This window comes from Buteo buteo, chromosome 12 (genome assembly GCF_964188355.1).
Source record: "Buteo buteo chromosome 12, bButBut1.hap1.1, whole genome shotgun sequence".
Taxonomy (NCBI): Eukaryota; Metazoa; Chordata; class Aves; order Accipitriformes; family Accipitridae; genus Buteo; species Buteo buteo.
This window is the reverse complement of record NC_134182.1, coordinates 5601745-5612840: the sequence shown is the minus strand read 5'-3', so window position 1 is coordinate 5612840 and position 11096 is coordinate 5601745. Positions and strand designations below refer to the sequence as shown.

At 49.2% G+C, this 11096-nt stretch overlaps 1 long non-coding RNA gene across 5 annotated transcripts in view; it reads right to left on the bottom strand.

Annotated features, from left to right (window-relative positions):
• Positions 1-2300: 2300 nt before the first annotated feature.
• Positions 2301-11096, bottom strand: part of LOC142037856 (uncharacterized) — a 35440-nt gene continuing 26644 nt past the window's right edge. For 4 of the 5 annotated variants that reach the window (XR_012652454.1, XR_012652455.1, XR_012652451.1 and 1 more), the window contains one exon: positions 2301-3193. This is a non-coding gene — a long non-coding RNA (uncharacterized LOC142037856). Of the gene's footprint in view, positions 3197-11096 lie in introns of all 5 variants that reach the window. The other variant, XR_012652452.1, reaches the window with a different exon arrangement.

The window sequence follows — 11096 nt, the reverse complement described above, 5'->3', positions numbered from 1 at the left end:
AGCAACAACCTCCATTTTACAGATGGAGGAACCGAGTCATGTTTTGGATAAGCATCTGAAAGCCAGTCAAGCAAAGTCAGTAGCGGCATTGGAAAAGCCATCCATGTCTCCTGACTTCTCCACAGGTTTGCCACCCAGGGACTAAATGAGCAAAATAGACCTCAAACCGGTCACAAGGGAATGCAGAAAGCGCAGATGAGATGCCAATTAAAAAAAACTAAATTGTACCCACCACAACATGCAGTTCAAGCAATTAATTCCTTCCACAGACAGAAAAAAAGGGTTTTGAAGTCTGCGGCTTTGCTGGCAGATTCCTCCCCGTGACCTGCAAATGAGGAAAGGCGGCACGAAGGGCTTTTCCCCTGCCTGGTGCGGTGGTCTGGGGAGCAGGAGGTGCTGGCAATGCTACCCAGGGCTGCATGGAGGAGGCTGTGTGGGCTAAAACGCTGCATCAAGGGTAGGGCTGAGGCTGGGGGAACTTTTGATCTTAATTTGCCTGGGTTTCTTCGGAAAAGTGCTGTGTTCAGATTCCAGTTGCAGCTTTTTAGCTGCAAGACATTATTTTTACTCCCAACCCGACGGAGAACACATCACCTGTGGGGATGGGGAATTATAAAAGCACAGGGAGAAAGCTCATGGTGGCTATTCGGGCCAGACATCCATCTGTAACCAGGGTATTCAAACTCAGGCTGTAGCTTCCCCACCTCACGACAGTTCTCTGTGTACTTCAAGTGTCTTTAAAAAGGATCCCCTGAGTGGCCAGCAACGCTAATCTGTATTTAAAAGTGATTTCTCACGAGCCGCTGGAGGGCAGTTGGGGCAGGAGTGGCTGGAAGGAAGGCTACAGGCCCCCGGTTGTCATCTCCAGGAGCTCAGGTTGTGGTTATTCAGGCCCATTGCATGGAAAGTGACTTTCTAGAAATACCTCACTCTCTAGATGTTCGGTGTTGGCTGCCTGTCCAGCTCTGTAATTCGGCTGCCCTAGGAAAGATGGGGGCTAGGACCAGGCAGCGTTTGCCACCGCAGGGCAGGGATGGGGTACGGTGGCTTCACGGGGCAGCAGCACCACAGGGAAACATCACTCAACACGCACACCCCACAAGGGGTATGGGATGTAGTTGGGACTGTAAAAAACAAAGAAATAGCCCCAACAGTTCTACAGCGTACGGTTATATTTTCATTTGCACCAGCTTGGCTTTTTTTTTTTTTTTTTAACCACATTTCTGTCTACAGATGTAATTGGATTTACTGGGCCTAACAGCTGAGTGCCAATCATGTTTCCATGGAGAAAACAGTTGGTCTAGCTCATTCTCGCGTGTAGTCTTATCTCCAGCTCCTTCGGAGGCGCTGCCTTTGTCGCTGCCTGAGAAGCACCCTCGCACCGAGGACAGGACTCCCAGGGAAATAATCAGGAACACAGGGAAATAATCGGGAACATAGAGGCTCGGCGTGCTCACAGCATCCCAACAGCCTTGCACGTGGGTTTGAGGCATTTCCTTTGCAAGCCCTGCCAGGAGCAGAAAGCACAGAGCTCCAAAAAGCAGAGCACCCTGGGGAACCCGAGCCTCCCCAGCTCCACTTGAACCCCTCTTCTGCACCAAAAGGTACCTTATGAATAGAAAATGCAAACCAAGGGGTTCAAGGGCTCAATGAGCTGACGTCGGGGAGTTTACACTCCTTTCTCCTAGGTCTGGGCACCTCGCCTCTCCCTGCTGTGGGAACTAGTGGAAAATGCTTGCTGCAACCTCCACACAAATAACGCATCACTTCGGACACCTCTTGGCGTGCACTTTCCCGTGCAGCATCATAGGAGCGAAGCTGCCCTTCATCTTTGAGGTGGGGCTGCCAGAAAACCACAGCCAGGCTCACTCCCACCTTTTTGTGTCTCGTTAATTAAATTGGGCTTTGGGAATTGCAATGGGGCCGGCTGGCATGGGCAGCCTGGGTGTGTTTCTTAGGCTCCCCTGGCAAAGTTTCTTCAGGTGCACTGACCCGCAATCCACAGCCACCTTAGCTTTCTATCAAGAGCTGCTTATAACCCCACCGCTCCCCAACCCTCCTGCCCGTGCCGGCGAGGGAGGACGCAATCCGCAGGGCAGTTTGTCCGGGGTTTGTCCAAAGCCACGGCACAGCGGTGGTCCCACGGTCGGGGGCATCCTGCCCCCCCGCAGCCTCTCCTTTCGTTGCCTCCCGAGCTGCTTTTGCAGCCTGGCTGCGCACCCGCTGCTCCGAATGCCAGGCAAGGGGTGGAATCAATGGTAAGCAGGCTGCATTTTAATTACCCTTTATATAATGCAAACGTGACTGTATTAATAATCCTTGCAAGCCATGCGACTGTCTTACACAACCTTTAATTACTCAGGGAGCTCAGCATTTTCCATTGTCGTACAGTTTGCTTTATCTTTTATTATCTTGCCAGGCTGCCAGGCCCTGAGACACAAAAAGAAATGCTTTCTGCAACTTCACCCGAGCCAGGCCTCTGAAAGCTTTGTACCTGCTCCAAGACCATCATGTTTCCCTCCCTTTATTTCCTCAGAGCAGACAGCCAGAACATCACCCAAATGCATATCATTATTAGTAAGTGCATAGGCACAGGGTGGCTTCCCCTCCAAAAAAACCCCACCTTTGTGTTGAAAGGGTTATTTCTGAGGAGCTATCTGTATTACAGCAATAAAAGATGAGGCTAATGTGTGCTTGACACATTGCATGGGGCCAGACCCAGCAAAGCACTTAAGAAAGCGAATAAAGCTCTTAAGCACATTTTCCCATTGACTGGAGCTTACCTTTTATTAAGCACTAAATATGAGCATATGGGTGTTTGCAGAAAGGGGAATTAGGCTCTGACGTGGCATCCTGGATCAATCAGATTTTTCCAGTGGCTTCAGCAGCAGCAAGAAAAATAACTACTCATCAGCCTGAACTGGAAGTTGTCATCATTTCACGGTGATTGGCATGCTAAAAAGCCTCTGTGGGACAAAAAGCAGAGCTCCTATGTCCTCTTGCACTTCATACTGTCAACAGCACTCAGGTGCTCCTTAAGTTTCTTTGGTCCTCCATGTCCTGGAAGGTAAGATTTGCTCCATTTCATTCCCCGCTCCCCAGTGCAAAGTCATGACGGGCGACTTCATGCAATCCTTCGTGAGTCGTGTCAACACACCAGACTTCTCTGGGGTCTGCTGTAACACTTGCAGGTCTGCTGAGAGATTGGATATGATAAAATAATAAAGAATATAAATAATAATAAAATAACACTTCATCACATTTTTGCAAAGCATCCAAGTGGTCATCAAAAACTGATCGATCATATTTATTTGGCAAATTTTGTGCTTAGAAAAAAAGCAATAAAAAAATAATAAATAAGAAGGTGTTCCTTTCTCACAAGGGGGTTCCCTCAGCGCTGCCCGACCCATGGCCCAGCCTTCTGCTGCTGCGGATATGGACAGAGATCCATAGGGAGACCTCAAGCAGAGCGGCCTGGAAACATACCCAAACTCAGACCCACTGATAAAGGGAATACCTCAAATTTCCCCCCCCTTAGCAGTCTCCTGAAACTGTTTTTTCATACATCTACCAATGCCATTAAAATATGGTCGCAGCTGGCAAAATGGTCATAGAAAAATTAAAATACTACTTCTCTGGGCCTGATTCTGATACAGGTTTGCACTGGCACCAGAGATTTCATCAATACCACTGCCGATGTGTATCTGCAGAATTGCGACCAGAATTGAGGCGAAAAATAAATAATTAAATATTGAGAGAGACAAAATTCGGTATTTAAAGCATTTGTGGATGCTTCCCACCACCCCACCCCCAAAGCTTTTAAGTACAATTAGCTCTCCTAAGGTCCCTATTGGGGATCATTTCATTAAATAATAGCTCAATGTTGAGTTACAGAAATTAGTCTATAAAACATTAGAGGGCATGTTAAATGATGCGTGAAAATAAACTAGGTCAGTTGGGCAATAGGGATTTCTATTCTCTGGAAGGTCACGCATCTCTTTCTGAGGGACACGACAACAAACACAGATATGTAGGAGCTGCCATTCTGGCTCAGGCTGTTGGTCCTTTTCCTTCTCTACCTTGGCCTGGCAATCAGCACTGCCAGATATTTCACTGCACAACCCCACCTGAACAACCTTCCCAAGGCAGAACTTCTCCAAAGCCCCCAGGAGTTAAGACTGCAGAGGGTTTAAAGACTTACAGCTCTCTGAAAGCTCTTAAAAAAAATGAAATATGGTTATTCCTCCAGATGTCTTTGTTATTTGTGGACATTTTGCCCTGCTTGGCCTCGCTTTTGTTTTATGGCAGCAAGTTCCACATAGATTGGGTAGGGGAAAAAAAATTGGTTTCCTTAAATGAGTTTTGAAATTATGCCCTTTCTGCTCCTTTTAGTGCTCAAGAGTTCAGTACGATACAGGTAGGAGAGGAAAGCAGGGAAGGAGATAGAGGGACATATCAGATGAACAGGAGGTGATGCTGTAGCACAAAGTGTTAACAAGATCCTTACATATACATTCAGAAGAGTTTTTAACCTGGAGTTAAAACACAGCATCAGTGCCCTGGTGCCCATGGTTGCAAAAAGACACAGTAAAATTGAGAAGAGAGCAGAACCAGGCCACAAAAACAGCTTCAGAGCTGGAGAAGATGCCTATAGGGAGGCATCCGGAGTCATCTATCTTATTGAGACAGTGGATTCAATTACAGTGCATGAGCACATAACTGCAGGCACTAAGAGGCTCTGTCAGAAAAAGGGAGAACAAAAAGTAAAAGCTGTAGACTGAAGCTGGACAAACTAAGTTAGAAATACATCAACAGCGCAAGCTTGAGAGTTGCAGGCAAATGCCAAAGGAAACAGCAGAGTCTCCATCTTTTGAGATGGTCCAAGCCAGCTTGGATAGCTGCCTGGAAGACATGTTTTAGCCAAAAAACAAGCTAACGGACTCCGTGCATGAGGGATGAGGTGTGGTTGCATGGCCTCAAACATGGGGAAGGTGGGACTGGCCATGCCTTCTCACCTGCTGCTCTGTAGACAGTGCATGGCAGACTGTAAGGGAGTCATTTCAGTACAAATCACTTCCCAAAAATGCATCTTTTCCTGAAGACTGCAGTGCTGTAGAAGCCACTGAACTGCAGCTATCAAAAGAGGATTGATTTCATGGATAAGGGTGTTGAAGGGAAACAGAAATACCTCCAGGAAGGTGTCATGGGATGAGAAGGGTCATCCCCACCTATCACAAGGAGGCGAGGGCTGGGGACAGCCAAGTTAGATGGCTACAGCTCATCCCTTCATGCAGGGCAGGAAAGCAGAAGGTTTTCAAAAGGGGTTTCTTTGCTATAAAGCTTCAGCAGAGCTGGTGGTTAGTAGCAGGGATCAAGGGCTGAGCTGGGAGGACTGCCCTGGCCAGTCACACCCCCCCCCCCATGCCTGGGCACACTCACGTGTAGCATTGTAACACCACTGGGAACTTCATTAACTTCATCACAGTCCTCTGCTTTAGGAAGGGGTTGGTTAGACTGGTGTTCTACAAACAGTAGCATCGGCTAACACCATTAACTCCCAAACTGTAGTTAATACCTAACTATGGTCAGCACCGTGCACATAGTTACCCTTGCAAAGACAAAAAAAAAAAAAAAAAAAGGGAGCCCTGTCCACCCCCCAGCACAGGCTCCCTCAGAAGACGACTCCAGCACGGATGCTATAAGGGGCTCCCGTCGGTCCCAAGCCACCATGGTGGTCAGGGTTAGCTCTGTGCCACTGCTGGGGTGGCACAAGCCCTGCCCTGGGCTGCTGGCCTCAAGCCCTGGGGGAAGCAGCACCACATGGCCCTCACCCACAGCCCTCAGAAATCATACAGATGCAAAATACTATTTTCATTCAAGGATGCAGAGAAGGAAACGCGCCACACAACCCTCACCCCTTGCATGAGCAAGGAAGTCCAGATCCAGTGAGCTCTGCCTTCTCCTTTAATTAGTTTTAGGCATGAAAATGGTTTCCTGCTTCCATCAGCTTTCCCTGATACAGTAATGAATGTGCCTTCCTGCAGAAGGAATACCGATTGAGAGGTAAAGCCATCGCCTGAAGAGAGCTGGGCTTCCAAGGAAGTGCTAATTAGTCCCTATTTGAGAAATCTGGTTAAAGCAAGTGAGCAGGTGTTGCTAGAAATTGGAAATAATCTGTACAAACATGTTCTTTCCTATGTGACAGCAGAGCTAATTACACCTCCTTGGGTCACCACTCCATTTTACATAATATCTCTCTGTCGAAAGTGTATTACCGCCTGGCACCGGCTGCCAGATGAAACACTTTAGCACTTGGTGTCAGTGGTGGATTAACCCCTTCTCCCATCACGGCTTGAGAGGGAGGGTGTTGCTGCCAACCCCACTTGCTCCAAAGACAGGGAGAATATCTCACATCCCCCTTCGGGCACGTGAGGCACCACGCAGCGTACCCTGCCTTGTGCTCTGCCGTACCGTCACCAGCAAGTTTTGATCTTGCTTGGCGTCAGGGAGAGTTTATGGATGGTTATGTGCGATCAAAGCTTTGCAACCTCCTGAAAAACCGAAACGTCCCCCGGGGGGAAGCTGGTGATTGATATACCGAGAGGAGACGATGCTGCTGCAGCAGCAGAAGTAATCACAAAGCTAATTATTGGTTATATAAGATGTTTTTTGCATGCAGGCTTTCGCAGGTGCAACGGTCTCGTTGCATCAGCTTGATCTCAGGCCGGCGTGAGGTGTCCGTGCACATCTGCGAAGCTGGAATCAAGAAAAATGGGAAGCGATCGCTCGGTACAAGCCAGCACAGGAGGAAAGCAGCCAGCTGCGGGTTGATTTGAACAGGAAGAATTTCCTAAGCGCCCTCCCAAAACAGAGGTATCTCTGCGTTATTTAGCAAGTGTCACGCGATATTAACTCCTGGTTTGCACCACGTCCGTAGGAAGAGACGGGCTCAACGCAGACGGCGCGGACAGAGAGACATCGGCGAGTCACTGCGTGACCTGGGAGACATCCCCGGCACCCTGGACCTTGGTTTGCTGTTGCAAAGGGATGCACGGATGTGTTGGTAATGCCTGGGAAGCGAGAACTGTTGGAGGAAGGGAACAAAAACACCACGTTTGTGAGCAAAAGCCTGTCTCTGGAGTGCCGGCTGAGGCCATGAGGTGTGCTCTCCTTGCAGGCAGAGTGTGTTGGTACACCCCGGCAGAGGTTTGCTATGGCCACGTGCCGCCAGCCTTTTGTACCAGGATGAGGACGCCTGCACCCCAGGATTCGCTCCTGCCACAGGGACACCCTGGCCCTCCCACCTGGTGTATATAGGATAATAACTGAGGACAGATGCAGTACTGAGGTTGTGATAAATCAGCTGAGCGCAGACAGAAAATGCTCCTGACAGCAGGCTGGCCATGGGACATTTCAGCCCAAAGGTGAAACGCAAGCCCAGGTAGACCTGGTACCCAACAGGTCCAAGGAACGGAGACAAATTCTTAGTATATCGCAGGGTAATGTGAATTTGGCATCCTTGCAGCTTCAGTCACAGTGCAGGCCAGGCAGGTGAGAGCTCCCGGTAAAACACCACGTATGTTAGCCAGCCCGTGGAGCTTCCACGGAAAAGTCCCTTCTCTAAGGGCCAAACCTGCTCGGCGTCCACACCGCTGAGCCACCTTTCTAGCAGCAGCGCTTCCCCCCAGCACGTACGGCCACGTCTGCAGCCGGTCCTAACAAACGGGCAGCTGAGCCCAGAGCCTCGGGGATGGCGGCGTGGCCGTGGGACCGGTGGCGGGGTAGCCCCAGCCAAAACCGAGCAGAAGGGCTGTGTTCCTTGGAGGCACAGCTGCCCCTGCAGTTGCTCCCGGCTCTCCTTGTCCCAGCAGCTGAGCACGGCCGGGCTGGATACGGAGGGAAGGGGGAGACACCGACCCCCTTTGTAAAGCTGATTCCAGACATACTGCCCTACGCACGCGTCCTGCAAAGAGGGCCCGTTAGGGCTCAGCTCGTCAGAGCCGGGATCACACCGGGGATGAATTGGCGAAAGCATAATGGGAGCTGGCATTTAAGACACAGGAGTGAATTGTATCTCTATAGAAATGCTCGGTTTGGGTCCTGTTTTCCTCCCCTGCCGCCTGTTAACTGCTTCAAAGGTGCAGGGGGAATGTGCGTTATTGCCTGCAGAAGAAAACAGCCGCAGCTGATCAGGATGGTGTCCCTTTCCACCCATCCGAGAGCCTGCACTCATGCTCAGTTTTTCCTAAAGCCACTTCTGACTCCCAACTCCGCATCCACTCGGAGCTATCAACTTACATATCAGACAGACTGGCGTGGCCCTGAATTTATAATGTCTGATTATGTGGTCTGTTAACAATGGCAGAACGATGGTGATGTTCCCATTCCTGAGATAAGGATCAGAGATACAGAAGAAGTAAAATATTGTCCCACTGAAGTCTTTGTCAGAGCAGGGGCTAATGCTCCACCGCTGCTCCAGCGTCCCTTTTCACTCAGGGATGTCCCCGTATGTGATCCCACAGCGGTGGGATGCAAGTGTCTTAGTATGACAGCAGAAACGTGTCTCCCTCTCTCGGGTGGCCTGTTGTGCCCTGGAGACATGTCCTTCCCTCAGCTTTCTCTTCTTTCAGTCTCAGTAGGTCCAGCTAGTTTGACCTTTTCTTGTAGACCGCATTCCTAGTACGATGTTTGCCTTTTTCATAACATCAGTACGATGCTGACTCATGTCCAATTAAAGTTCGAGTATTATGCAGGAGGCTTAGAAATGTCCTACCTGAGACATGGGAACTGGCTCCAGTCTGAAGACGGCTGCAATTCAGACCTCTCCCAGCCATGATGCTGACTTTAAAAATAAATCTTGTGGGTTAAAATAAGAGCATACCTTGGATACACCTTCAGGTTTCTGAGCCATCTAGGTCAAAACTGCTAAGACTGGATAGGTGATCATTTTGTTTCAGTCAAAGCTGAGATTCATCATTCAAATGACATGTGAAGATGGGATTTTAAGCAAGTACGCACATTTCATAGGGCTTCTAATAAGCTGCCTCCACTGGCAGGTACTTTAAAGTCCAGTGCAAGGAGTGGTCACCATACATGACTCACTTCAGCCCTGAGGCCCTACTTTATCTGTAGGTGACGTACCAGCTCTTCAACGATGGAGAAACCTGGTCGGCCGCAGCCAGGGCTCTGTGCTGCTTGCACGGCCTGACTTTGTACTGTGGGACAGGGATGGGGAATATGAATCCGAATTAGCTCAGCTTAGGAGACGAAGGATGCAGTACAGACTCAGAAAAGCTTATGTGAAGAGTGGTTTCGGGCAAGTCCATAGCTCCAACTGCTGCTGCCGTGCATGTGCGTGACACTGTGTGAAGCCTTCTGCTTACCAGCTCCCCCTGCCCCTTAATCCTGCAGCAGCTCCTGTTTGCTGCACGGCCATGGGATCTGCTGATGCCCAGGGAAGAGCTGGGAGCCAGACTGGACCGGATTTGGGATCGGCGAGGGAGAAGATCAGGGAGCAACCCCACTACCTGTTATGCCTGCAGAGGCAGATAAAACAAAAGCACACCCTCCCTTGCTCCGACAGCCGCCATCCAGCTGTGGAGAAGCGTGCTTTTCTGCTGCAAACAAAACCGCTTTCCTCTGCCATCTCTGATGCTGCTTCAGTTTGCAAAGAAAGGCTGCTAATGTGCTCACCCGTTGACAGAGCGGACTTGCAGGATAGTTTATGGCACCTACTGTACTCTCAGCTCAGAGCTGTAAAACAATATTCACTGTAGCTACTGTGCAGGGCTTGGCTAGTACAGCCACATCCAGAAGTATCCAGCAAGAAAAAAAATGAAGCTATTAAAAACACTCACACACAAGCCAGGAAACATCTTATTATAGATCTTGGTTTGAAGAAGGGAAATTAAAAACCCATACCCACACTCAGCATATGCCCAGCTATATTTGTCTGATCCATTTATTATCTTAGCCAATGCAATTTCAGTGTTGCACTACTCCAGTCTTTCACACTAAAAAAAACTCCAACAACCCAACGCACAAGATGCCATCGCTGGTTTACAGCTGTGACCTATCCTGTTTCTCCGAACATTTGCTGATTTGGCATAAGCACAATACTGAGGGAAGCGCACAGTGGGGGCTGGGATCCGACTGGAAGATGTGGATCACAGTAAAACAGCCTCTTCCTATGTTAATGCAGCGGTCTGTCAGAAGCGCAGCAATTTGTTTGTGCGCTGATCTTTAAAGTTGAGGTGGAGAAGGCATCACGTTGGATGGGTTCCTTCACTAAAGATGTACCTCGTGCATGCATTTCTCAGGCTGCAGAATTGAAAATAAAAGCTCTGGCAACGACACGCCATACATACAAAGTTAAATATGCAATGGAAAACATTACAGCTTGGTTAGTTATTGCTCCCATAGTGTAAAGATTGGAAATCGATGCTGCAAGCACTTTATGAAGAAGGAGGAAGCTTGGTGCTGGATTAAAGAAGTGTTCATGCTCATGAGTAAGCGTGGAAGAAACCCAGTCGTGTTGTAGGCTGAGACTCTCCAAAGCCAGCTGCAGGTGTAACCATGCCAAAATCACCAGCAAGCCTGCTGCCTCCACAGGAGACGTGCCACCGGGTGCTCCACGGTGCTTCAGCGGGAGGGCGGCTGTGCTGTAGCCGTGACCCCCAGGCAGGTTTGCACCTCCTCTTCTTGCACAGAGCAGATACCGAAATGTCACAACTTCAACGTGAGCTGGAAGCGCTCTGTTGGCTGGAAGAGCCAAAATGGTTTGGGTAGCTACTTCTGTGTCCTTGATGCAGCAAGCTTATATGGGGCTCTGCAACACTTGCTTTTATTAATAGCCTGGATGTCCTGAGCATTTTTCTTTTTTGGTTCTCACGAGTTATTTTCACCGCACAGCTTCCCATGATCACTCAATTTTGGGAGCTGATTAGACCAACTGGTGGGATAAATCCCCGCAGATGAAAAAAAACAAAACCAACACACACCCAGAGAATCAAGAGTGTTTCTATAAAAAGTTAGGAACATGTGCGCGGCATTGTGGGTACAAACAAGACTCAGCACGTATCTGCCTTTCGTTTGCT